The sequence below is a fragment of the Lissotriton vulgaris genome, chromosome 7, assembly GCF_964263255.1.
Source record: "Lissotriton vulgaris chromosome 7, aLisVul1.2, whole genome shotgun sequence".
NCBI classification, from domain to species: domain Eukaryota; kingdom Metazoa; phylum Chordata; class Amphibia; order Caudata; family Salamandridae; genus Lissotriton; species Lissotriton vulgaris.
The window spans coordinates 1,092,330,125-1,092,357,059 of NC_141695.1; the positions used below are offsets into that span (position 1 = coordinate 1,092,330,125).

Genomic DNA, 26,935 nt, shown 5'->3' on the forward strand with positions numbered 1-26,935 from the left:
CACCAAAAACTCCCATTGAATAACATGGCAATTCGCTACTCCGCACAAAAAGTGCTCTTTAAAGCACTTCCACTGCTCCGATCCGCTTCAAACTTGGCTGGACACTAGTTCCAGCAATTCCCTAACATCTCTCCAAACATCAGCCCAATCCATCCACTGGAACGGGGACGAATTTCAACCCGAATACGCGCCCCCTGCAAACACAAAAAAAGCCATAAAACGGCCAAATCTCGACCAAAAACCGCCAAAATCCCTCAAAACCTTGCCAACACCAATACGCACGAAACTGAACCGGCCCCTCAGCCCTAGGCTCCGGGAACCCTACTTAATTGACCCAAAAGCCCTAAAAAAGCAACATAATACACACGAAAACGCCCTAACAACCCTAAAATGCATATAAGTATATGTATGCATGCATTTATGTTTGTATTTATATAGATATACAGATGATATATGTTTATATATGTATGTATATATATATATATTCACTGAAAAAACCATAGGCTATAGATCATATATAGTTAGGAATTAGCATTTACAAAACCTTGAAAATTCACTGAAAAAACCATAGGTTATAGACCATATATAGTTAGGAATTAGCATTTACAAAACCTTGAAAATTCACTGAAAAAACCATAGGTTATAGACCATATATAGTTAGGAATTCGCATTTACAAAACCTTATTTTACTCACACAAAACCATTGAAATTCCATATATAGTTAGTTGCACTAACTATATATCGCGCACCCGCAATCCACTGCTGATGATGTCACATATTACATCATTCATGACATGGTCAGTGACATCACTGATGACATCACTGATGACATCTCAAATGACATCACTGATGACATCACTGATGACAACATCCAGTGACTGTATGTTTCTGTAAAGTTAAAATATGTCTTACATATTGAAGAATGAGTGGATGTATAAGTGTCTGGATGAAGGATTTAGTAGGTGCATGACTGACTGTATGAGTGAGTGATTAAATGTGTCTCACTGAGTGCATGGGTTAGTGACTAAACTGTCTTAATTTGTTGTTCTGTAAACTGTTGCATGTGTTGATAAGTAGCTATATGAGTAACTATATGGGTTATTGATTGGTTGCCCAAGTATTTGTATGGGAGACTGAGTGTGTGTGTGGGTGGCTGGGAGGTGTATGACTCTGTGCATAGATGTGTGAGCAGTTGATTCACTAGATGTATGGTTTCAAAAGTGCATGTGGAAACAGCTGTATGGGCGGTTGACTGTGTGCATGAGTGTATTGGTGAGTGAATGGATATCTCAGTGCTACATGTCAAAGTAAGTACATATGTAAAACACAGTACATGTGAGAGTTGACATATATAAATAACTGTGCATAAGAGCCAGTGAATGTGTGAGTGGCTGTATGGATCATTGTGAACTTGTATCAGGGATTGTATAAGAGAGTAAATATGTGTTAGTATATGTTTGAATAAGTAAAGTTTGTATAACTGTATAGTTGAGGAAATGGAGGTGTGATTGATTCTTTGCATGACTGACTAGGTGTGTGAGTAACTCCATGGATGAGTGACAGTCTGTGAGTGTCTGTTTACACTGATTGTATCTAAGGTTATATTAGAGTCTGAAGAGGTTCATCGTATTATCACATGAATGATATCATCAGTGATGTGATCAGTAATGTCAAATGAGATGTCATCAGTGATGTCATCAGTGATGTCATTTGAGATGTCATCAGTGATGTCATTTGAGATGTCATCAGTGATGTCATCAGTGATGTCACTGACCATGTCATGAATGATGTAATATGTGACATCATCAGCAGTGGATTGCGGGTGCGCGATATATAGTTAGTGCAACTAACTATATATGGAATTTCAATGGTTTTGTGTGAGTAAAATAAGGTTTTGTAAATGCGAATTCCTAACTATATATGGTCTATAACCTATGGTTTTTTCAGTGAATTTTCAAGGTTTTGTAAATGCTAATTCCTAACTATATATGGTCTATAACCTATGGTTTTTTCAGTGAATATATATATATATATATATATATATATATATATATATATATATATGTATTACCTACTGGCGGTCGCCAGTAGGTAGTTATAGTTAGGATTTTTTTCATTGCAAAATCTCAAAATTCCATTGTGAATAACTTTGGCGTCGGTTGACGAATCTGCCTGGAAATTTCCTCAAATTTGCCTCGCCGAGCTCCGGTCCTTCCCTAAAAGATTAGGGGGGATTCGTCAAGCAGGGGCCGAGATAAAAGAGGGGTCCCAAAACGTGTTTTCCCCATGTTAATATCCATAGGGCGGTCAAACTCACTTTTAGCCCGAATGGCTGAATGGATTTGCACTAAACTTGGCAAAATTGTAGGGACTGGTAGCCCGATGTGCCTTTGCTATGTCTCAAGATATGTGCTCCAGTGGTTTTTATGAAAATTTACTTTGAAAAAATATATATTGGGCTACATTGGGCTATATATATGTTAGAGCCCAAATGTAGCCCAATGCAGCCCAATGTAGCCCAATGTAGCCCAAAGATGGCCACCAGAGATAAAAAAAACAAATGTAGCCCAAATATCAGCCAGATGTAGCCCAACTATAGTCCAATGACAGAATGTCCCAGAGTGTTCTAAAGAACAACTAGAGCGCTAACAGTCTTACTTATGACAAAAGTATGGCACACCTGAAGTCATCTTGATTGGAATAAAGTGTTAACACTTAAAACATTTAATTTGCAAAGGAACGAAATGAGGGCGTTCATTTTGCCATAGAAATTATGATTATTGCTGAAGAAAGAAAAATTAGGGCACATTTTGAGTGACTTCTCAAATCCTCTTATATTTCATTAAAAAAATTCTGATATGCAGTCTCCCAAGATGGCCACCAGAGACAAAAGAGCCCAAATGTAGCCCAAATATCAGCCAGATGTAGCCCAACTATAGCCCAATGACAGAATGTCCCAGAGTGTTCTAAAGAACAACTAGAACGCTAACAGTCTTACTTATGACAAAAGTATGGCACACCTGAAGTCATCTTGATTGGAATAAAGTGGTAACATTTAATACATTTAATTTGAAAAGGAACAAAATGAGGGGTTTCATTTTGCCTAGAAATTTTATATATATATATATATATAAATATATATATATATATATATATATATATATATATATATATATATATATATATATATATATATATATATATATATATATATATATATTTACTGAAAAAACCATAAGTGTCACACCAGTTATTAGTTAGGAATGAGCATTTAAAAAACCTATTAAATTCACTGAAAAAACCATAGGTTTCACACCAGTTATAGTTAGGTGGAAATTTTACTCGCATAAAACCATTGAAATTTCCACGTTATAGTTAGTTGGACTCACTATAACTTGCGCGTGCAATGCACTGCTGATGATGTCACATATTACATCACTCATGACATGGTCAGTGACATCACTCATGACATCACTGATGACATCTCAAATGACATCACTGATGACATCATCCAGTGAATGTGTATCTTTCTGAAAAATAAATATTTTTTATATATGTATATCTAAAGGTTGATGGAAGAATAAATGGGTAAATAAATGTCTAAATGGATGTTTTTTTGTGTAAAATTGATTGGTTAACTGACTTATTAAATGTATCTTAGTGAATACATATATTAGCGAGTAATGTTTAAATATTTAAATATCTGTATCTGTGTCTCACTTTGTGTATAAGTGGCTGCATGGGTTGGTGAGTAGCTACATGAGTGTGTATATGGGTTATTAGTTGTTTTTTTGAGTATCAGTATCAGTGTTGGTATGGTTCGGTGGGGGATATTACTTAGAGCACAGATGCATGAATGAGTGACTCACTATTTGTATGTATTTTGAAGACAGCATGTGTGCAAGACTGTATGGGTGGATGATTGTGTGTATGGGTGGGTTAGTGAGTATGTGTTTTTAATCAATTATAAAAAAAAATAGGACACCCCCGCGCCGCACGGCCACCAGCTGCTGCGTGTGCCCCCGCCTGCCGATTCTGCCTGCCTCGAAGAGTCTTCCTGCCCTCGGGTCTGCCCTCAGGCCACGCCCCCGCCTGCTGTCTCCTCCGCGTTCTGTACCCCTGTCTGCACTGTTCCTGCTGTATTGTTTTTTTACTGTGCCCTCTTAATTTTGTGTATTTTTTCCCCGTGCTGCCCCTGGTTTCCCCCCCATTGTGCTGCCAACCCCTGCACCAGCTCCCCGCTGCCGACTCCCGCCGCCGGGGAGTGTAGCCACGCCCCCTTCCTCCCCGCTCCCGCCTCCCAGCTGCCCCTCCCTCCCTGCACTTCGCCATAAATGGCGACCGTGCGCACGCGCAGCGGGTGCGCCGATTGTGCGCCGAAGGCGCGCCAAAGGTAAGCCCGTCTGCGCCCGTCCGCGCCTGGACCGCGCCCAGTGCCAGGACCCCTGGCCCCCGCAGACCCCAGCCCGTCCGCCGGACGTACGACGCTGCCACCCTCAACGCACTCAACACCGGCCGAATCCCGGGATGCTACCGAGCCACCCCGAGACGAACCCACGGACCCTTCAGCTGTCACGCCTGCAAGTTCTCCTGCAACCGGACCTGCCCCGCACCAGCACCCGCCAAGCCGAACACCAGCAGCAACCACCTCAAGTGCATCCTACTCAACACCCGCTCCGTCCACAGACACACCATCGAACTCTGGAACCTCCTCGACACCAAGGCTCCTGACGTCGCCTTCCTCACGGACACCTGGATGAATGACTCCTCAGCGCCCGACATCGCCATCGCCATCCCAGAGGGCTACAAGATCACTCGAAGAGACCGCGGCAACCAGACTGGAGGAGGCATCGCCATCATATACAGGGACACCATCCGCATCACGACCAACACCGACGACACCCTGAAAACCGCCGAACACCTGCACTTCCGATCCACACGGACCCCAAAACCACCCTCAGAGGCACCCTCATCTACCGACCCCCGGGACCACGCACATAATTCAGCGAAGACATCGCCGACTTCATCTGCCCGCACGCCCTCCCCTCCTCTGACTACATCCTCTTGGGGGACATCAACTTCCACCTGGAGAACAACAACGACCGCAACACCACCACCCTGCTTGACAACCTTACCAATCTCGGACTCAAGCAGCTAGTGACCACCCCCACCCACCTCGCCGGACACACACTCGACGCTGTCTTCTCATCCAGCAAGGACATCATCTTCAGCCACGCCACCGGACTCCACTGGACGGACCACAGCTGCGTCCACTTCACCTTCAGAAGATCCACGATCCACCACCACCAGCAACAGGTTGCTCGAAGAAACTGGAACAAGATCACAGCAGACCAGCTTGCCGCTTCCCTGAGCCAGCACCCCCCCGCCAGCTCAGCGAACCCCAGCCAGGCCGCCGACAACCTCACGAAGTGGATCAGCAACTGCGCAGACGACCTTGCCCCACTGAGGACCCCGCCTAGCAGACCCAGCAGCAAGAAGGCCCCATGGTTCACCGACGAACTCAATAGCTCCAAGAAGAACTGCCGAGCCCTAGAGAAACAAGTAAATGGTGTGCGCAAGGAGCACTCCCGGTTCAAGATTTATCTTGCTATTCCAATGGTGCTCCGATTTATCAGGGTTGTCAGTCCTGGGGTATGAAAGCAAGTTACGGTGGGTTGTTGGGCCCACCAAATCGGGCACTGTGCACTTAGCGCTCCGCGCTTTATTTATACTTCACACACTTTGATTTTGAATGCTTGTTTTATTTTTGTTCTATTTCAAGCTTTGTTAGTGTTACTCATGTATTATTGTTACTTTTCATAATACAAGCGTATTTCAACATTTTATCATTTTTACACACATAACAAATATTTCATTACTCTGATTTCAATTCAATTTCTACATTAAACAGTATATACATATATTACACGTGAGCCCAATGCATTTCGGCGCCGCGATGGTGCCTTCATCAGGGGCGTGTCTGGAAATCAAACATATGAGATGATGTCAGAATCTTAATGGGGGTTCATGGGGTGTATGTAACTAAATCCTATTGTTAGGTCATACCTGCCAGTTCAGACAATTTATGTGCGTGTCAATCCTTATGTTCAATATTGGTCACTGTGGATGATAATAAATAATCAAAGTAAATAATCAACTGATGGTCGCATAAGGGTTTCTAAGACTATATCCCGAAGGACCTGACGGAAACATACCTGTGTGTGTCGTTATATACTCGCTGAAAAAAGAAATTCATATATGTCAAGATAAAACTAATCCTCTTAAACATATAGATATCATCGATTCTCCAGGTCATAAGACCCTTACCTTATCTTCACCAAAGTGGAATCACTGTCTGGTGAAAAAAACTCAATTACTAGTCTGCTTGGGAGTAATGCAGCAATATTTTCAGATTGCTCAAAATAAACATGTGGCTGCATACCTGGTTCGCCAAGAGTGTCCACCTTGTATGGGGTTCCGTCTAACGAGCGTTGTACTACGCGGAGTGCCGGTAGAACGCCATATGTAACTCCGTTTGTTTCACCGCGGAGTTGAATTAAATGACAGAGAGGACCCGGGAGTCCCGATGGTGATTGTGGGCGCCATATTTGAACCTGTCTTGTACCAAGACGCGCAGTGTTTACTCCTATATTTGCGGGTTTAACGGGCAAAGTTTACATTTATTTATTCAATCGTCCATGGGTGGACACTGAAAGGAACTGTTATGGAAGTGTTCTCAAGTTTATAAGAGGAAACTTCATGCCTGTGGGTACCCGATGTGTGTTACTGTGGGTCCCATGAAAAATGTCATCGATGGACTGTCAGCTATTTACTAATAGCGGTTGCTGTGTCAAAATATTGTGTTTGTAACGGAACAGAGGGTCCCTGTTTAAATGGTTCTGGCTGCTACCAGCATTAATAGTAAGGTGGTCATGTAGATTGCTGGTTAATCCTAGAAGATTCAGGTTAAATACATTTTTCTAACAACTCACTAGGATTAACCAGCAATCTACATGACCACCTTACTATTAATGCTGGTTACACTTAGCTGTACAGAAACACACAATCCGAAACACAAGACCAGTCCTTCTAATTAACTCCGATTATAATGTCAGCATCCCCTAGCAGCGATGCCTGCATAATATTGTCGATTGGTCACCTATAATTTAGTAGCAGCCAGAACCATTTAAACAGTCCATCGATGACATTTTTCATGGGACCCACAGTAACACACATCGGGTACCCACAGGCATGAAGTTTCCTCTTATAAACTTGAGAACACTTCCATAACAGGATTAGTTTTATCTTGACATATATGAATTTCTTTTTTCAGCGAGTATATAACGACACACACAGGTATGTTTCCGTCAGGTCCTTCGGGATATAGTCTTAGAAACCCTTATGCGACCATCAGTTGATTATTTACTTTGATTATTTATTATCATCCACAGTGACCAATATTGAACATAAGGATTGACACGCACATAAATTGTCTGAACTGGCAGGTATGACCTAACAATAGGATTTAGTTACATACACCCCATGAACCCCCATTAAGATTCTGACATCATCTCATATGTTTGATTTCCAGACACGCCCCTGATGAAGGCACCATCGCGGCGCCGAAATGCATTGGGCTCACGTGTAATATATGTATATACTGTTTAATGTAGAAATTGAATTGAAATCAGAGTAATGAAATATTTGTTATGTGTGTAAAAATGATAAAATGTTGAAATACGCTTGTATTATGAAAAGTAACAATAATACATGAGTAACACTAACAAAGCTTGAAATAGAACAAAAATAAAACAAGCATTCAAAATCAAAGTGTGTGAAGTATAAATAAAGCGCGGAGCGCTAAGTGCACAGTGCCCGATTTGGTGGGCCCAACAACCCACCGTAACTTGCTTTCGAGCCCTCGAGAAAGCCTGGAGAAGGGAGCCAACACCGGACAACATGACCACCCTCAAGCTTGCCACCCGGAAGCACCATCAACTGATCCGCGCCACCAATAAAACAGCATTCAAGGACCGGCTGGACAACAACGCACACAACTGCAAGGAACTCTTCAACATCGTGAAAGAGCTCTCCAACCCCAACGCCGGAAACAACCACATCACCCCGTCGCAAGACCTCTGTAACTCCCTCACCTCCTACTTCCACAACAAGATCGTTGACATACACAACAGCTTCAGCCCACAAACAACGCGCCCCACGACCGCACCAACACCCCCCACCACCACCCTCAGCGCCTGGACCCAGATCAACACAGAAGACACCATCTGCACAATGAACTCTATCCACTCCGGATCTCCGACCGACCCCTGCCCCACCACGTCTTCAACAAGGCCGACGCTGTCATCGCACCCCATCTGCGGGACATCATCAACACCTCCTTCGACACCGCCACCTTCCCTGAGAGCTGGAAGCACGCCAAACTCAGCGCTCTACTAAAGAAACCAACAGCGGACCCCACCGAACTCAAGAATTACCGCCCCATCTCGCTCCTCCCGTTCCCAGCCAAAGTCATCGAGAAGACCGTCAACAAGCAGCTGGCCGCCTTCCTCGAGACTAATGGATCCCTCGACCCCTCACAGTCTGGCTTCCGAGCCAACCACAGCACTGAGACCGCCCTCATCGCTGCCCCCGATGACATCCGAGCCCTGCAGGACTTTGGTGAAACAGCGGCTCTCATCCTCCTAGACCTCTCTGCGGCGTTCGACACTGTTTGCCACCGCACCCTAGTGCAGCGCCTCAGCAACATCGGAATCCAGGAGAAGGCAGTGGAGTGGACCATCTCCTTCCTCGCTGGAAGGACACAGAGAGTCCGCCTACCACGGTTCAGATCTGCAGCCACGGAAGTCATCTGCGGCGTTCCCCAGGGCTCCTCGCTCAGCCCCACCCTCTTCAACGTCTACATGAGCCCCCTTGCGGCCATCGCACGCCAGCACAACCTCAACATCATCTCCTACGCCGACGACACCCAGCTGATCCTCTCCCTGACCAACGACCCCGCCGCCGCCAGAACCAACCTCCACGAAGGGATGAAAGACGTAGCCGAGTGGATGACGACCAGCCGCCTGAAACTGAACTCAGACAAGATGGAAGTCCTCATCCTTGGCTCCTCGCCCTCCGCCTGGGACAACTCCTGGTGGGCCCCCGCCCTGGGCACCACACCCAAACCGACAGACCACGCACGCAACCTGGGCTTCATCCTGGACTCCTCCCTCTCCATGACCAGACAAGTCAACGCCATCTCCACGTCCTGTTTCAACATCCTGCGCATGCTACGGAAGATCTTTCGGTGGATCCCCACCGAGACCAGGAAGACGGTCACCCAGGCCCTCGTCACCAGCCGACTAGACTACGGCAACGCCCTCTACGGCGGAACCACCGCTAAGCTCCAGAAGAGACTCCAGCGGATCCAGAATGCCTCAGCCAGACTCATCCTCGACATCCCCCAACGCAGCCACATCTCCGGACACCTGAGAGACCTGCACTGGCTCCCCGTCAACAAGAGAATCACCTTTCCGTCTCCTCACCCACGCACACAAAGCCCTACACGACCAAGGCCCGAGCTACCTCAACAACCGCCTCAACTTCTACGCTCCCAAACGCCACCTCCGATCGACCGACCACGCCCTCGCCGCCGTCCCCCGCATCCGAAGAGCGACAACAGGAGGAAGGTCCTTCTCCTACCTGGCCGCCAAGTCCTGGAACACCCTCCCTACCGACCTCCGCCTGACCCAAGACCACCTCTCCTTCAGGAAGAAGCTCAAGACCTGGCTGTTCGAGCAGTAGCAGCACCCCACCCCCTCCCCCAAGCGCCTTGAGACCCTCTGGGTAAGTAGCGCGCTCTATAAATGCCTTGATTGATTGATTGATTTAGCGAGTAAATATGTTTCCGTTTCTGTAGAAGTATGTGTAGTGGTGTGTATATAGCAGTATAATCAAGTAAATGGTTTATTTGCATGTTTGAATTTGTGTGTGAGTAACTATATGGATGAGTATTAGTGTGTAACAGGATGTATAGGTGTATGAGTACATATGATGAGTAAGTACATGCAAGAGTGACTATATAGAACTGTTGGTGAATGAGTGGATGTGTATGTAAATGTGGGAATTACCTAATAAGTTGTTGTAATTGGTATTGGTTTCTCCTTTTTCAAGAAAATGTTAGTTTCTAAATTTGAATGTGTGTGTCAAAGGTTATTTTATGCTGATAGGAGGTCTGCCTTTTTGTCACAAGGATGTTGTCATCAGTGATGTCATTTGAGATGTCATCAGTGATGTCATGAGTGATGTCATTGATCATGTCATGAGTGATGTAATATGTGACGCCATCAGCAGTGCATTGCACGCGCAAGTTATAGTGAGTCCAACTAACTATAACGTGGGAATTTCAATGGTTTTATGCGAGTAAAATTTCCACCTAACTATAACTGGTGTGAAACCTATGGTTTTTTCAGTGAATATATATATATATATATATATATATATATATATATATATATATATGACTGGAACTTCGAAATTCAGCGCAAACCAACAGGAAGCCAAATAACGAAACGGACCCAGTAAGTTGATTTCAAGCGTCTTTATTTCATTCTGTGCACCATCTCGATCGCCATGACGCGTTTCGGGCCCTGAAGCCCTTGATCACATGACATGGTCGAATTACACCCAGTGATTTGTAGTGCTGGACTAGTCACATGGTCCCAAGCCGTAGTAACGGTGAAAAATCCAAACCGGCTGCGAGGGTAGAAAAGGGCGGCTGGAGGATGAGTATACCGGTTCCAGCATGAGGTACAGGCTGCGGGAATCTGGAAGACAGGGGTTGGAATGGGTGTCAGAGCACACAGACTGTGTGTACGGCGTTACTGCATGGCGGCCAGGGGTACGTGGCTTACCAGTGATCAAGACACTGAAAGTAGTCCGAGTGGTGTGCAGCCAGAGGTAGCAGATGATATATATATATATATATATTACCTACTGGCGGTCGCCAGTAGGTAGTTATAGTTAGGATTATTTTCAATGGGACAATCGCAACATTCTATTGGGAATAACTTTGGCGCCGGTTGAGGAATCTGCCTGGAAATTTCCTCAAATTTGCCTCGCGGCGCTCCGGTCCTTTCCTGAAAGTTTGGGGGGGATTCATCAAGCGGGGGACGAGATAAAAGGGGGTCTCAAAACGTGTTTTCCCGATGTTAATTTCCATAGGGCGGTCGACCTCACCTTTAGCCCGAACGGCTGAATGGATTTCCACCAAACTTGGCAAAATTGTAGGGACTGGTAGCCCGATGTGCCTTTGCTATGTCTCAAGATATGTGCTCCATTGGATTTTGAGTAATTTAGGTCCAAAAAAATATATATATCTGTAAGCGCGCCCCAGTACGCGCACCGGGGCGCGAACCAGCGCGCTACGCGAGTTCGCACGCGGAACGCTGATTGGCTCTCGGGTGTCTGTAAACAATCCAAACAGTCCGGTGCGGCCGCCATCTTGTGTCTCGGTAGGATCGAAACACGAGAGGTGGCAAAAACAAAGAGGGGAAATGACCAAAAGGGGGCAGGGTAGACCCCCCCTGACCCCCTAGGTTTGATGTGGGGGCCATAAAAGGGCCCCGCGGGGCAAAAAAAAAAAAAAAAAACGATTTGCGCGGGGGAGCGCCCAGTACGCGCACCGCGGAGCGTACCGGGGAGCGTACCCTAGAGAAAAAAGAATGACAGAGTTTTATAAAAATGTAGGTTTTTTTTATAAATTGGAGGTAGTTATAAAAAGAACTGTTTTTTTATTCTTTTTGTTGTTTTATATGTTTTTTATTGTTTTTTTGAAAAATTTTTACTTTTTTTGGCTTTTCTGAACAGTTTTATATATTTTTTGTATTTTTTATGGGGAGAAACAAAAAACAGGGAATTATAAACGGCTCAACTGGAGCAAAAAAAAACAGGAAAAAAATTAGGGATTCTTCGGGCACTTGTGGTTATCACCAGCAATGTTGATGAGGGTAATACTCTTCTCACCATAAGTAATGGTTTTGCCACAAAGCAAAGCTAACTATAACTGACTTCCCAGCAGAGTACTGCTTATGACCTCACATATTACATCACTCATGACATGGTCATTGACATCACTGATGACATCTCAAATGATATCACTGATGAGTCCTACTGTTAACTTTAGTACGTCCCACTGTCTCCACCACTCTGCAAATGCGCCACTCAATTTTCAGAAGGCCTTCAGTGATTTTTTTAACGTCAGCTAAAATGTTATTACCATATCTAACTATATAAGGTCACTTTAGCCTTTATTTCCTTCAATTAATTTCTAGAGATTATCTAGAGATAAAGTAAGATCCTATGACCATACATAATAATATTACTTTTATCTTTGGCTTGTCTGTTTTTTTAATGATATTAATCGATTTTCCCTGCTGAGCACACCTTTTGGCCCGTTTACAGTGATGGCTTGGCCACAGGCCTGACCTCTAGCCACTGCCTGTGCCCAACCCCCAGGTGGAGAACCAAGCCCCAGTCACTCATGGCCTTTGCCCATGTACGGCGTAGAGTTGGCAAGGGCCAGGCCCTACGCCTGAACCCCTGCAAGTGGCCACTCCTCTGTGGACACCCACACTACATTTTTCTCATTTATTTTTATTTTGCTGCATTGGTGTACTTCGGTGGTACAGCAGCACAAACACCACATACATGGAACAGCGGGAACATGCATGCTTCACTTACTGAAGATTGTGAACTCCTACGGTATCATGAGTGTTCCGAGGTACCTCAATGAAGGGCTGTTTTGGGTCCTAAGGTAGTTCTGCAGTAATAATGGCATGAATTTCTGTTTAAGGTTTGACCCATGGAGGGATCTCCCTGGGTACCTCAGAAGTACCATGTGGTCAAAATAACACTACCCTTACCCCTTATATTTATTTTATTAAACTTCAGAACACAGGGACCGAGTCCATGTATCATGAAATGCTTTTTGCAACATTTCTGTTCAAGTTGTGCCCAGCCATTCATATCGCTCAGTCCAACAGGTCTGGTTATATTCCACAGGACCAATGTCTCTAATGGGGGAAAACTCCCTCAGCCATCAAAATTGCTCTTTTTATGATTTACAGTGCAGTAGGAGTCCCACTGGACTCTCTTGGGGCCAACCATCTAGATATAACTATTTATTTTATTATTTCAAGCACCTGAGCAAACATTAACCAAATCACCAAAAGCATGCTTTCTGAGAAAAGTTCAACCTTCCTGCTATATTTGGTGGCATTCCGTACAGCCTTTTTTCTGTATAATTTTTCAAAATTTCCTAAAACAATTACCATGGGAATACAAGATTTTTGGATCCCTGTTTTTCTCAGCTGCTGTTTAATGGACCAACCCCCCTTGAGATTTAAGAGGATGAACTTTTTTCGGAAAGTTATGTGAAGATTTATGAAAAAATGCCAAAGTTATTATCTTAAAAAGGTTCTTCCTGTGGAAACTCTAAACCTAACTATATATTTACACAGTGGACCCCGCTACCTTATAAAATATATATATGAAAAAGGAAGCAGGGAACTCTGGGCAGTTTAGATAGAGAGCAGCGCCTTTAAATGGAGCACCATACAACACAACCAACACTCTGAATCCGCTCACCTCAAATGTCTATTTTCTAGCAGAGTTTTCAAGTATAGGATTAGCACAGTGTCATCGATGCCGAACTAGAAAGTGACAAAGCCTTTAACAATTCTACAGCAAAGAAAGGATTACAAGTGCCATTCAAATGAGCTGCAACATTACAAAAGCCTGTTACCACTCCAGGCACAGAATTGCAGTTTTGGATTGGTAAGATACTATCCAAACCTGGAATGAATAAAAGTAACCCCCTGACACGTGTTTCACTCTACTTAGAGCTCATATGAGAGATATAGCTTTATTTAGACAGAAGAGTGCACCCAGACACAAGGGGGCACCCAGCATGAAAAGTTTTTTGTGTCTTTCTAGGATGTCTCATGAGTGCCCTGTCTTTATTATTGTGTGAGCCAATTGGAACTAAACAATCCATGATTGATTCTACGGTGAGGTTCCAGTTGCTTCCATGGTAATGTGGGACCAGTTCAGTTCCATAAGGATTCAATTTACGGATAAAGGGAGGTAGGATAATTCCCATGGACATATCCCACTGTCACAATCTTCATGCCTATTCTGAGTCGCAAATCTTACTTTGACATCCGTCCTGGACTGAAGAAGTGTGCATGGGAGCAATGTACAGATAAAAATTGCCATTTTGCATTTATTGCAGTTTGATATGCCATGGAGGGTGGGCCTGGAGAAGAGGGATGAGGGCAGATACAGCTAAAAATAACTTTTCCCATCCAATCCTTCTTGAGTTTTTCCATCTCTGTTTGAGACAGGTGTGTCTCCTGGCTGAGAGCAATGTACATTTTCTTTGAATCTAGATATGTCAATATTATCTGTCTGTTTGACATAGCTCCTTACCCTGTTCATGTTCAAGGTAAATATAACAAGAGGTTTGGTCAGTCATAATGGATAATTGAGCCAGGGAAACTGACTAGGATTTGCTGCATAGAAACCAAATGTAGGCTACCTGTATACCTAGACATTTCTGTAGGGTCCAATCTGTCAATGATAGAAAACAGTGTGGCTGAGGGAGCAGGGTAAGTGGGGAGGTAGGGGTGGTACAGAGAATGTAGCGGTGACCCATGGAGGACAGGAATGGTGGTGCCAGGAGAGGCCTCAATAGGGGAATGAGTTAGGAAGAGAGAACCATAAGCGATGGAGATGTGATATTTCAACATAATCTGGACATGTGCTACCAAAAGGATGTGCAAAAAGAAGATAAGAATAAAGAAGGCTCTCTAAGAATGTTCTAAAGAACTGCCAGCTGTGTATGGGATATACTCCTCACAAGGCTTAAGGTCCCGGCAGGAGGGGGCCTGTGTGAATAAGATCAGCAGAGGTAGGCTTTGGGGGAGCATGGTGACCTAGATTCATAATAGGGGGGACACTGAGGTGTTGTTAAGGAGGATCAGATCTGGTTCTCCCTTGAACCATGTCCTCTCAAGATTTTGAAATTGGGAAGTGACGCGGTGGTACCCCCTTTAACAGCCATTCTTAATATGGCCAGTTCTTTCAGCCAATTTCCTATTGCGTGGAAAACGGCAGTGGTAAAACCTCTGCTTAAAAAGGCTTCTCTTGATCCGACAGAACCAAAAAACTATCGGCCCATATCCCTGCTGCCTGTGCAAGCTAAGATCCTGGAAAAATATCTTAACCACCATCTCAGTCACTAATTGGAGGAATTCCAACTTTTCGATGGCTCGCAGAATGTGTTCAGAAAGGAGCACAGCACGGAGTCGGCACTAACCGTTGTCTTTACCAGCATTCAGCAACAGGTTGATGCTGGTCACACCACCCTGCTGATCCTCCTGGACCTAACCGCAGCCTTCGATACTCTCTCTCCGAGTAGACTGGTCGGTAGGCTGCAGGAACTTGGAATAGAGAGGTCCGCACTTAATCTACTGTCATCGTTCCTCGCGGATCGGTCACAAGTAGTTAAGATGGGTCAATTCTCGTCTGCTCCCAAACAACTGTTCTGTGCTGTTCCGCTGGGATCATCAATGAGTCCTACTCGCTTCAACCTATATGTAGCCCTGCTTGCCGCTGTGGTTAGGTCTTTTGGGTTAGAAGTCCTTTCCTTTGCTGATGACACTCTGATCCTTATCTCCATCACCAAGAGTGTCCCAGCCTCAGCAGCAAATTTTAGGAACTGCATGCGAGCGGTGGCTGCATGGATGGTGGAGAATAATCTTCGACTCAACGGGGATAAAACAGAGGTTTTAATCTTCGGAGACAAGTTGGACATATGGTCAGAGGCCTGGTGGCCTGCTGCTCTAGGTTCTTGCCCTGTCCTTTGTCCCAGTGCCTAAAATCTGGGCATTATTGTTGACTCCTCTCTGTCCCTGAGATCACAAATAAACAGAACAGTTTCAACATGTTTTGGGATGATACGGACCCTCAGGAAGATTTTCCATTATCTATCCCTTTCAGCTCGGAAACAGGCAGTGGTTTCTCTTGTGGTATCCAGGCTGGATTACTGCAATGCCCTTTATTTAGGGATAAACAAGGAACTCTTGCACTGGCTTCAATTGGTGCAGAATGCAGCCGCCGGGCTGGTAAAGGGTTGATCTAAGTTTCACTCGGTCACAGCCTCCATTAGGAGCCTTCATTGGCTCCCGCTTGGGAGAAGAGTTGTGTTTAAGGCCCTCAGTTTGGTTCATAAGGCCATTCACAATAGGGGGGCTGGTGCCATTAACAAAATGTTCCATAGGTATGTTCCCACAAAGAATTTGAGATCTGATAATAAGAATTGGGTAACAGTCCCTAGGTGATAGGAGCTAACTTGTGGAATCTGCTCCCTCTCTCTATTTCAAATTTGGAGATACATTTTGCATTCCGTAAATCCTTGAAAACCTGGCTCTTCACCTGTTCTGATGGTCATCTACCGTAACTTTCTACCATTGCGTTTTATAATCCTTTGGCACAATGATCTCTGTCCGTAGCACCTTGATGCCCGTGGGCTAAGTTCGCGCTTTTAATTTTTATATTCATTAATCCATTCATTCATTCATTCAAGAAGGGGGAGAGAGGAGGGAAAGGCCTACAGCAAGGCAGGGAAGGGGCATGAGGTAACACCCATTAAGAGGCAGGAGGAGAGATATATAGAGGGTGATAAAGAAAATAAGTATGCCTTTTTTAATAATGGTACAGCCGCAGAGGGTGCAGGGGGATGTCTCAGAGTGAGGCAATGTCCCAAAGAGCCTAGTGCTTCGCCGAGAGCCACAGTCAGAATGAAGAGTGGGGGGAGTAAAATTGGTGCAGGAATGGACGTAGATGGACTATGTTAGACCTAACAGTCTTACAGTTGTTTTCCCCAAACATTTTGACTTTTGTTTCATTCCCAGTTGTAGGACCCATGTTTGTGTACTTCTAAAAGAATCAGTCACATTTGTGAGTGGTGTGGCAGTGTAAAAGCAGATAATTTTTTACTCAACACAAAAACTGATAATGACAATGAAACTCTAACATACACTTTGCACACGTCTAGAAAAACAACACTATAACTGAGAAAAGTTGTAGTACCAGCACTGTAAAAGTGTGCTTGGATATGTAGAAATAGCAGGATTAACAAAATGATGAATTTAACATGTTTATTAACTAATTATCAATTATTTTAACAAATTTGTTATGAGACGTTAATGATGAAACTTGGGGGCATATTTACAGGGAAGGGGCGGAGCGCGGTGTTAGTCACCTTGGCTTAACGTTGAGCTCCGCCACTTCCTAAAGCCAGCCCTGAAATGGCATTTTAAAACGTCTATGTGTGCTGCTTAATGCAGCACTCAAAGAACTTGCAAAACGTCTTTTTTTATTGTTTATGTTTAGGAATGGTCACCTTTGCACCTAAACAAACAATGGCCTTTTGCTGTTTCTATGTGTGCTACATACTGCAGCACACGTAAAAACAGAAAAAAAGAGGAGAAATGAAACATTTCTCCTCGTTGCACATGTTTAAGACCAGGTTTTTCTTGGCCTTAATTTTGATGGTGCCCCAAGTTTATGCTGCACTTATGGGGCAGCGACAAAGCCAATGGGTGTTGCAGTGGAACGCCCACCGCAACACCCATTGCCCAACCCTTTCATGCAAGTATGGCATGGAAGGGAGCCTTATTCACAAGGCAGCGTTAAATGGCTTAACGCTGCCTTGTGAATAAGTCGAAGCACCTATCTCCACCACAACATCAGAAAAAGTGGCATTGTGGTGTTGATAGGAGCTGCTAAATATACCCCTTTGTATCTCTATTACCTCCATTGTAATGCACCATAACAAAATGAACATCTGGTGCTAAGTATGTATATTACATTGTATATGGCTGAAACTATCATTATAAGCGCTTGATATTATTAGGGTTTTAGATCTCTTAAAAAGATTATTTTTTAATGTTTTTATAGGAATCATTGGCACTTACATACTTTTAAAATGTTGGTAGCAGTCCATAATTAGAGTTGACATTTTTTGTGTGATAATCACTGATAACATTACAACATTTCCATGTACGATATTTTTAATTGATTTCATTATGCATAAACTTAATTATGAGTTTATTTCAGTAAATAAGAAATGCTATTTCGAAAACGCATTGAATTGTTTTTTTCCTTGGGCTGTATTATTTCATTGCCTGGTGTAATGGACTTTTGTTACATTTCCACAAATGTTGCTTTATCTGTTCTGTTTATGCAACATTCCTTTATCAATAAAGCACTTTTTCTAGTACTTCATTGTGAGTTAATTGGTGGGAACTCAAATAATTGACTTCATCCATGAAGAGCAAGAAAGTAAATAAGCTTTTCGTCAACTAAACTCTGAGGATGGAATGGACAGTCATTTCTCATGACCAACAACAGGAGATATGTTCGATTATCAGTTTTGTACCTGGTGAACGGAAAAATGGTAACATGACATGACAGTCAGACCATTGTATGGTGTTAACTGATGTCACAAATGGATGATTTTGAGTATAAAAATTTACTTTTCAAGTAGGGGGATGGCTGCTTCTTAGCAGATTGACTGGAATTCTTCACGACTGCAGCCTGGTTACCTTTCCATGCCCTTGATTTTCCCTTTGCTGATAAACTTGCCTGATGGACTATTTTGATCTGTCAGGTGAGAGACCAGCCCTAAACTTTCCTAATAACTGCTCGGCTTCCCTTACCCATGAACTTTTCCTTAGTAGACTAACTTGGTCCCTTTACCCATGCTAAGAGAACTCTTTTGAACCATCCTCTTGCTTTTGTTGGTGGTAGGAAATCCTAACCTTAACCACCCACTGTTTTGATTCTTTTATTTAGCAATAGATTAACTTTGACTCATTGTGTGGTTTTATACTACGAGCTGTAAGACTCTTGACTGAACTGCTTAAAAAGTTACTTGCATGCATTGATTTTGGATCATTATTACAATAACCAAATTACCTACATTTGTCTGAGTCTCTTATTGTGTCTTAATGTTTCTTCTGCAGAAACGATACTTACAACTATCTGATTTCTAGTGCATGATAGGGGGAGTCATAGATTATTTTCAGAACATCAGGTTCTTTTGCTCTTATTATGCGTAGCCACAGCAGAGCTTCTGTTTTGTATAATTCTTGTTAGATTGAACTTCATAGAAAGTTAGGGTTTCCAATTGCAATACTCTATTTCTATAGCATGGTTCTGAGAGTAGCGTACTTGAACCTGATCTTTCATTTGTGAGTTGGCTACCAATTATTGGTCCTCATTGGGTGGCCAACGGTTTGACACTCTGATTTCTCATGTCTTACTGAGACAAAGTAAATCCAATGGAGGACCAATGCCTCTGTGGCTGAAGTACAGAATCTGAGTGAAGTGACTAAGTCAGTGTAGAAACTGTATGAGCCCAGAAACTGAAGAAAAAAGAGTTTCTGCTGCAACAAAGCTTAGTAGCAGAGTAATGGTTTTGTCTAGGTCATAAAGAGTTTTGGGTGCCCAATGTACATTTCCGCATTCCAGACAAAAAGCCCAAAATCCCACTGTTCAGCAGAATGAATGATAGAGTGCTGACACAATCAAGGCAAAGGAGTGTGAAAATGAATAGGGATGCGTGTTGCTTTTGCTATGGCTTAGATTGCTGTGTTTTAAAATGACTGTAGGATGTTATGCAAAGTTGAAAAAGTTGTGCGCCATATTGCTTACTGCAAAGAAGTTGATGTTGAATTTGCTATTGGGTCCGTTTATGGCCTAAGATCTCGAGATATATACCTACATAGTGGTCTCAGTGTAGAAGACAATGAGTAGATTGTCTGCTGTGTTGTGTTTTTTATTGTGAGATGTTGTTGACAACATCTTCGGACTAGGGACTTTCTTTTGTGTGTTAGTGGTAAGCAGTTGGTAAAGTTGATCTTAGGTGCACAGAGAATAACTGTATCAATTAGGAGTGAATCTCGCTGTTTGAGATTTCATTTGAAGTGAATGATTATTTAGAATGTATAAAAATAGTTTGGTTACCCTGTAAGAGTGATAATCGAGTTTCCTTTAGTGGAGCAGACACATATAAATGTTGAACTCGCTTATATATTATATTGTGTATTTTCTTAAAAAACATGCCAAAGAAAATTGCAAAGGAGGGTATAATGCTGCAAGGAGTGAGATTGATGTGTGTCGTACTGTGATTGGTCGGTTGGTGTAAAGTTGCGCTGGGATTGTTTGACTATATCATAGAACATTGCACTGGTATTGGTTGTGATTGCTGAACTTGAGAATTGTAGGATAATTTAATTTCCTGGGTTTTGCAGAAAACATTTGTGAAATACAAATTTGAATAAAAATGAACATTTCAAAGCTTTATGAAAATTAATACACGGAGATGTGACCATGCCTGTTAGAGTAGAAGACAACGTACTTGCTGAGGGTATGCCAGGATGCACAGTATTGTTGGATAAAGGATTACATCCATGTATTTGGCTTGAACAATGGCACAAAATGACAGAGAAAGACGAAGTCTTACAGTTTTCTCGTTATGAGACATTTAATGTGAGAATCATTGAGAATTTATGGAAGAAATTAGACGAAATGAAACCGCCTCCTAGACCTGCTCAATTTGAGGCATTTAATACTTGGGAACACATAGCTCATCAAAACTAGAAAGACAAATATCAGAGAAGATATTGGAGAACAGTATGTAGAAGCTAGATGGGATGCACAACAGAACGTATGAAGAGCAGATTTTATCCAGGGAGCAGGGATGTACCCATTTGATAGCAGTCTATTGCGGATCACTTTTGGATCTTTGATGCAATACCCACATTATATAAATTGTTTTGAGTATCTTGTTGTATCTTAATGTTCCTTCTGTAGAAACTGTGCTTACAACTATCTGATTTAAAATGCATGATTGGGAGTCATAGATTATTTTCAGAACATCAGGTTCTTTTGCTCTTGTTATGCGTAGCCACAGCAGAGCTTCTGGTTTGCATAATTCTTGTTAGATTGAACTTCTTTAGAAGGTTGGTTTTTCCAATTGCAGTACTCTATTTCTATAGCATGGTTCTGAGAGTAGTGTACTTGAACCTGATCTCTAACTTGTTAGTGGCTACCAATTATTGGTCCTCACTGGATGGCCAACAGTTCGACACTGTGATTTCCCACACCTCACTGCGATGAAGAAAGGTCCATTGGAGGACAAATGCCTCTGTGGGTGAAGTATAGAATCTGAGTGAAGTGACTAAGTTAGTGTGGCAACTGTTTGGGCCAAGAAACTGAAGTAAAAAAGAGCTTCTGCTGCAACAGTGGCATTGGCAGGCAATTGAAAGTCTGTGGTCAGGAAGGGTCCTTGTTGGGCAGAAGGAGAGACCTGATTCTGTGTGCCTGGTGTATTTTCAACAGGGGACGGAAAGAGATAATGATAAGGTATGGGATGAGTTCAAGCAGAAAGGCTTTTAGATCCGATCTTTTTGTTATACCATAGAATATGGTAGTATTGTATGGTAAGGCAGGTAGGCCTCAAGCCATTGGCTCTGTAGTTCCTGAGGCACCCTGGCATGGAAGATTGATGGCAAAGGGAATCAAGGCATGTGCTTGTCCACAAGAATCAAATGTTCGTATAGCGCTTCCTGGGCTGGGCAGGTCATTGTAAGTAAAGGGACAGTCGATCATATAGCGATCTGAAGGGCTCGGCGGCTGACTCTCTGCAGTACACCCATCCACTGGCACTGCATACATACGTGATGAAGCCCGTGGCTAGGTCGTGTACCGTGTTTCCGTGGTGGCCTGGGGGAAAGTTTTCAGAAGGGGCTTTACTGTACTCTTAAGAGGATGCGGGATACCAATTCTCCCGCTTTATAGGCTATCTGAGACTCGGAAGCGCAACTAGAGTCAAATTTCGGGGGGCTAAAAAAACATTTCGGGGGGGCTAATTATTCCTGCAATAGGCAGAGTGGAGATGCAGGGGCTCTAAGATGGGGTGAAAAAACAACAGAGCCTTATTAACAAGCAAATCGTCTTTTAAAGACCTGTGAAGTACTTGGGTGCTGCTGTGTGTGTGCCCGGTAAGCTGTCGGAGCCCGGATTGCTACACACGGCGGGCTGAAGCCCTTTGAGCACAATGGGCGTTGTGCACCTGGTGAGGCTCAGTCCAGGAAAATATGTTGCGTCTCTCGCTACAGGCACCAGAGTACTACGGACAAACTGCCATTTTGGTCTCTGGCGTGAATCTGACTCCAGTAAGATACCCTTGTGAATAGTGCCTCTAGTATTTAGGTTGATGAACTGTAGTGATGTGAAAGGCCAAACCTATTGACTTTGCCAATGCTTGTTTCAGACTGTAGTTCAGCAAGAATATTATAGAACTTTTAGATGTCTGAATGATTGCGTGTTTGTAATATCACAAGCTACAAAATCATACACAAGAAAGAAATATTCTGATCATAATTTAATGATTTCTATTGAAATTACTTGTACTCTTGTACAGTCCCATTTTGTATTGTGCATACGCCATCAATTATCTGTACCATTGTGAGGTGCACCCCAGAGACCAGACAAGCACAATCTAGAGGCCTTTATTGTATACAGATCCTACATCTAATAAGTATTAAAACCATAAATAATAAAAAGAAAGTAGTGCAAATAGCTGTAACGGAAAGCCGCACACACTTAAATATTGAACACTGTATGGAGAAAAATATCTTTCGCCTGCAATGTTTTAGCCGGCCTTTAAATCTGATGTGAGCCATCTTCAAAGAAGCAAAGAGCTCAGAATATTAACTGCGTAAGTGCATTCTGAACGTTGGTGTTAAAAATGGACAATTCAGCCTATTGGCAGTAGACGTGAACTGAAGAATTAAACAGTTGAAAGTAGGCCTGGGCGGTAAATTCCTTTCCGCTCAGGGAATTAGCAGAATTTGGGTCATTTCGCGTTCCGCGGAGAAGGCAAAATTGCCCAAAATTCTGCATTCCGTGACTTTGCAAAACTTTTTGCTTGTTCACGTTCTCAAAATGCGTGTTCGCAAGATGTTTCCCCCCCACCGAGCACTCAAACAGCAATGGCAAACAGGAAAAAAGCATTGCGAACATGCAACTTTGCGTGCTCGCAGAATATCTGCGTGTTCGGGGAGATTTTTCACAGTTTCGTGGAGATTTGCTTAACGCAATTATGCAAATTCCGCCCACCGTTTAACAGTGCGTGACATATGGGATGGTTAACCAATTCATGCAGGTGACTTCAATATATCTTCGTGTTAAAGTGCACACACTTTCAAACAATAGCATCTGTTTTATCAGCTGTGTATAGCTTTCATAAACTCGTGCATTATTAGCAACGATTTCAACTAATGCAAACAAACATAATTCATATTGACACCCCAATATCCTTCCCAAAGAAATCCAGCCTCAAGCAATGTTTTTTCAACATAAAGTAGTGTGCTAGACGCGGCTATTTTTACCTCTGCGGATAGGAACCGCGCCAAAGAACTTAAATGGTGTCTAAATGTTTGATTTAAGAGCAAACGAAGCTTCCCGATTCTGATTGCTGCCTTGTAGGAGTCTCCCTCGGGTGCTGAATGCAAGGCTAGCATGAGTGCACTACTGTGCCTCGTGACGTTTTTCTGTTTCTCTGATGAAAAAATCAATGGTTTCTCTTAAAGAAAGCACTTCTGGGGGTTCATAAAATGCTGAATATGAATGGCTCTCGAGTTTGTGTTTGCCAATTTGTATTGTAGCACTGAAGTAAGCAGCGCGCCGATGATGGGGTAAGTATCCCAATGTGCCTCGTCAGAGGCTGCCATTTTAACGTTATCAATCTCACAGACGACAGCTAAGACAGGTTAGCTGCACTTACAGAAAAGCACCTTTCGGAGACTTTAACCAGAAAGCTTGCCACATCAGCACCGGATCCGAAAACCTTGAAATACGTTCCATTGTGTGATGCTATGGATTGGGACAAAGTGCCTTGAAGAGTGTGGAACCTTAGAAAAGGGTCGGGGAGTGGAAGTAAAACCACTAATCCATCACTCGAATGTGTCTCCTACACTATATCCAGTTCATCTTAAATGTCTTAATGTTATAAATAAAGACACTTCCCTCGGTGGATGTTTGAAGAGTGCCAATACCCTGTGGCAACCAGTGACACCGTATGCGATGGCAGGCCTTCCAAAACAGTCTAATTAAGTAGGAAATGAAATAAATAGTTGTCCGAAAGCTTCAGCCACTTCTGCTAACCTAGGTAGATTTGTAATTTATTTAGTTCAGGGCAGACACTGAAAAACGTAATGCTGGAAGTTCAAAGCTGTTTAGGGTCCGATTCACGAAGGTACTTACATGTAATGAAGTGGCAATTGCGGAGCCTCCACACTCAGGCGGAATCTCTGCACTCGGGGAGAAATCTCTGCACTGTGCACTCTCTGCAGGGCCAAGTGTGGAGGTTCCACCCAGTGACGTAACATTAGCCTAGGCAGCCCATGCGGGGTCCCCAAGCTCTAGCCCCACCCCAGCAGAGTACACTTACTGGTTCAGGAACCAGTTAGTTTGATGCGTGTGAATGCAGTTGCACACTGTGCACGGTCCGGCACTGTGTCTCGGTGGGGGACCCCTGGCCTAGAGAGGTCCTGCCTGGGTCCAGGGCAGGGCTTTAAGTGGGCCGGGTCTCAAGGGGTCTTAGCACCGGCAGTTTTTTTCAGGGGGCCTCGAAACGGGTCCCTATCGGGCTCTGTTTTGAGCCCTGGTACAGGCGGTCCGTTTTTTTCCGGACTGCAGTCTGGAAAAAAGTGCCAGGGTGCAAAACAGCCCGATAGAGACCCGTTTGGAGACAGTAAGCACATGGATGTGCGCTGCCCACACTGCTCACTTCTCACTAGTGGAGAAGTTACGCCATGACGTCATGCCAGGTGAGCGTTGTGAGGGAAGGGAAATCCTTTAAAAAGTCATTTTCTTTCTGCATTTCCCTTCTCTTTCTGAAACGCAAGAGCAGCAACATTGTGGTAGGGTCACCAAGGCTTTAATTGGAAACTTTTTCAATATGATAAGTAACAAGCCATAGTTGCAGCTTATTTGTCCTATGCAACTAATAACCATTGACAAAGCCATTAGTCCTGACTTGTTGTAGGTATGATGTTACTTGTTGTATCATATATCTGGGTGCAATGACAAAAACCGCAAACGACAAGTCGGGTGGCACACTATGCTAAGAACAGATTTTTAGTGTAAGTGTTTTAAATCCACGCCCCTAAGTATACTGGCCACGCCCCTTTGAGAGACCCCCCAGTTTTTTCATCCCGCTTAAAGCACTGGTCCAGGGGAACCACCCTTCCATGTACTTTGCAGGGGGGCCCCTTCAAGTTTTGTTACATCACTGATTCTGCCCCGAGTGGGGAGACAATAATAGATTGTAATAGGTTCTTTATTACAAAGTGAGAAGTGAATTAATACATACACTAACCCTCAATTAATAATTATCAGAACTTCTTGTAAAATGTCTCTTTTTCCAGAGGAGGCAAAAACCCCAACGCATGCTATTAATGACTGTGGTTGAGTTTAGGGAGGAGACATGAAGAACGAGAAGTGAAATCTCAAGTGGGACATGATACATTTCCCTCCCTCAACAGTGGTAATAAATTAGATCTTATACTCTTCACATCAGCATGTATTGTGATGACATACCTTTTTCAATTGAAGTACTTGGAAACAATGGTATTAAATCCTTTAAATTTTGAGAACCCCCAATGTTGAGCAGTTTTCAATTTTTAGGGAAGTTCATGCTTAAGCCTTTAATAACATGGGCCCAATTGCGATGATGGGGAGACCGCCACTGACAGGCTGTCAGCGGCGGTCTCCACGCCATCATAACCAACTTTACCACCCGCCATATAATGATGGCCGGTGGTTGTGTGGTGTCATGAAGACTGACTACCAGGCATCCGAAGGCCCCTTGAGACCCCCCATGTGGCAGAGGAGCTCGTAGTCCCTACAATAGGGGTGGTGCCTACCAGGCAATGCCATAGGGATTACAATGTCCCTTCCCACCTGCCTGTTAATGGAGTGTTACCGCCATGAACAGGCAGGTAGAGACTTTGGGGGCCATTAGCGGGCCCGCCTTATCGCATGACCCCCAGACATGGTACCTGGGGAGCACCTATGTTGCCCGCTACATATCTGCACAATGTGGAAGACACTGCGTGGCGCCTGCCACATAGTGCAGGGATATGTAAATTGTCCCTTTTTTGCATTGCAGTGGGTGCTGCAGCCAGCAGCACCTGCCACAATGCAAAACATAGGCAATACGACCATCTCAATGGCGAACGCATCGTTATTCGTACTGTGGGACTGCCGCCTTTTAGGTGGGCGGTCCCAAATACGAAACAACGGCAGACAGACTGAAGTCTGTCCGCCATCGAAATCAGCCCGTTATTTACACAAAAGGTTGTCACATTGCTTAGGTGCGCCCGAAAGAAAACAATTCCATTTTACATGCACACGTTTCTTAAATTGCCTTCTTTTCTAACAGGATGACTTTTGACACACATTTATTTGTGTAACAGTGCATGATTAGTTTCGCTGAAACTCAGTTGCTTACAGTAGGCACACTATCACACCACCTTGGACATTTTGCACAAGACCTAAAAATCCATTGTGCAAATGTAGTTGTTTTTTGTTTGTCTGTAAGGCAACGTAACTATTACCAGAGGATAAACAAAGACAGCCTGGATGAGGCCTCGGCATTGAATCATGGATTCAATAAGTATATATATAAATACAAGCATTTCTGTATCCAAATCAGAGAAGCACTCTGCTGTCACTGAAAGGTCGCTTATTGACAGAGTCTCAGCACAGCTGATTCCTGTTTTCACTCTGCGAGGAG

At 43.6% G+C, this 26,935-nt stretch overlaps 1 protein-coding gene across 1 annotated transcript in view; it reads left to right on the forward strand.

Annotated features, from left to right (window-relative positions):
• Window positions 1-26,935, forward strand: part of FSTL4 (follistatin like 4) — a 2,088,981-nt gene that overhangs the window by 1,588,542 nt on the left and 473,504 nt on the right. The gene's annotated exons all lie outside the window — the stretch shown is intronic.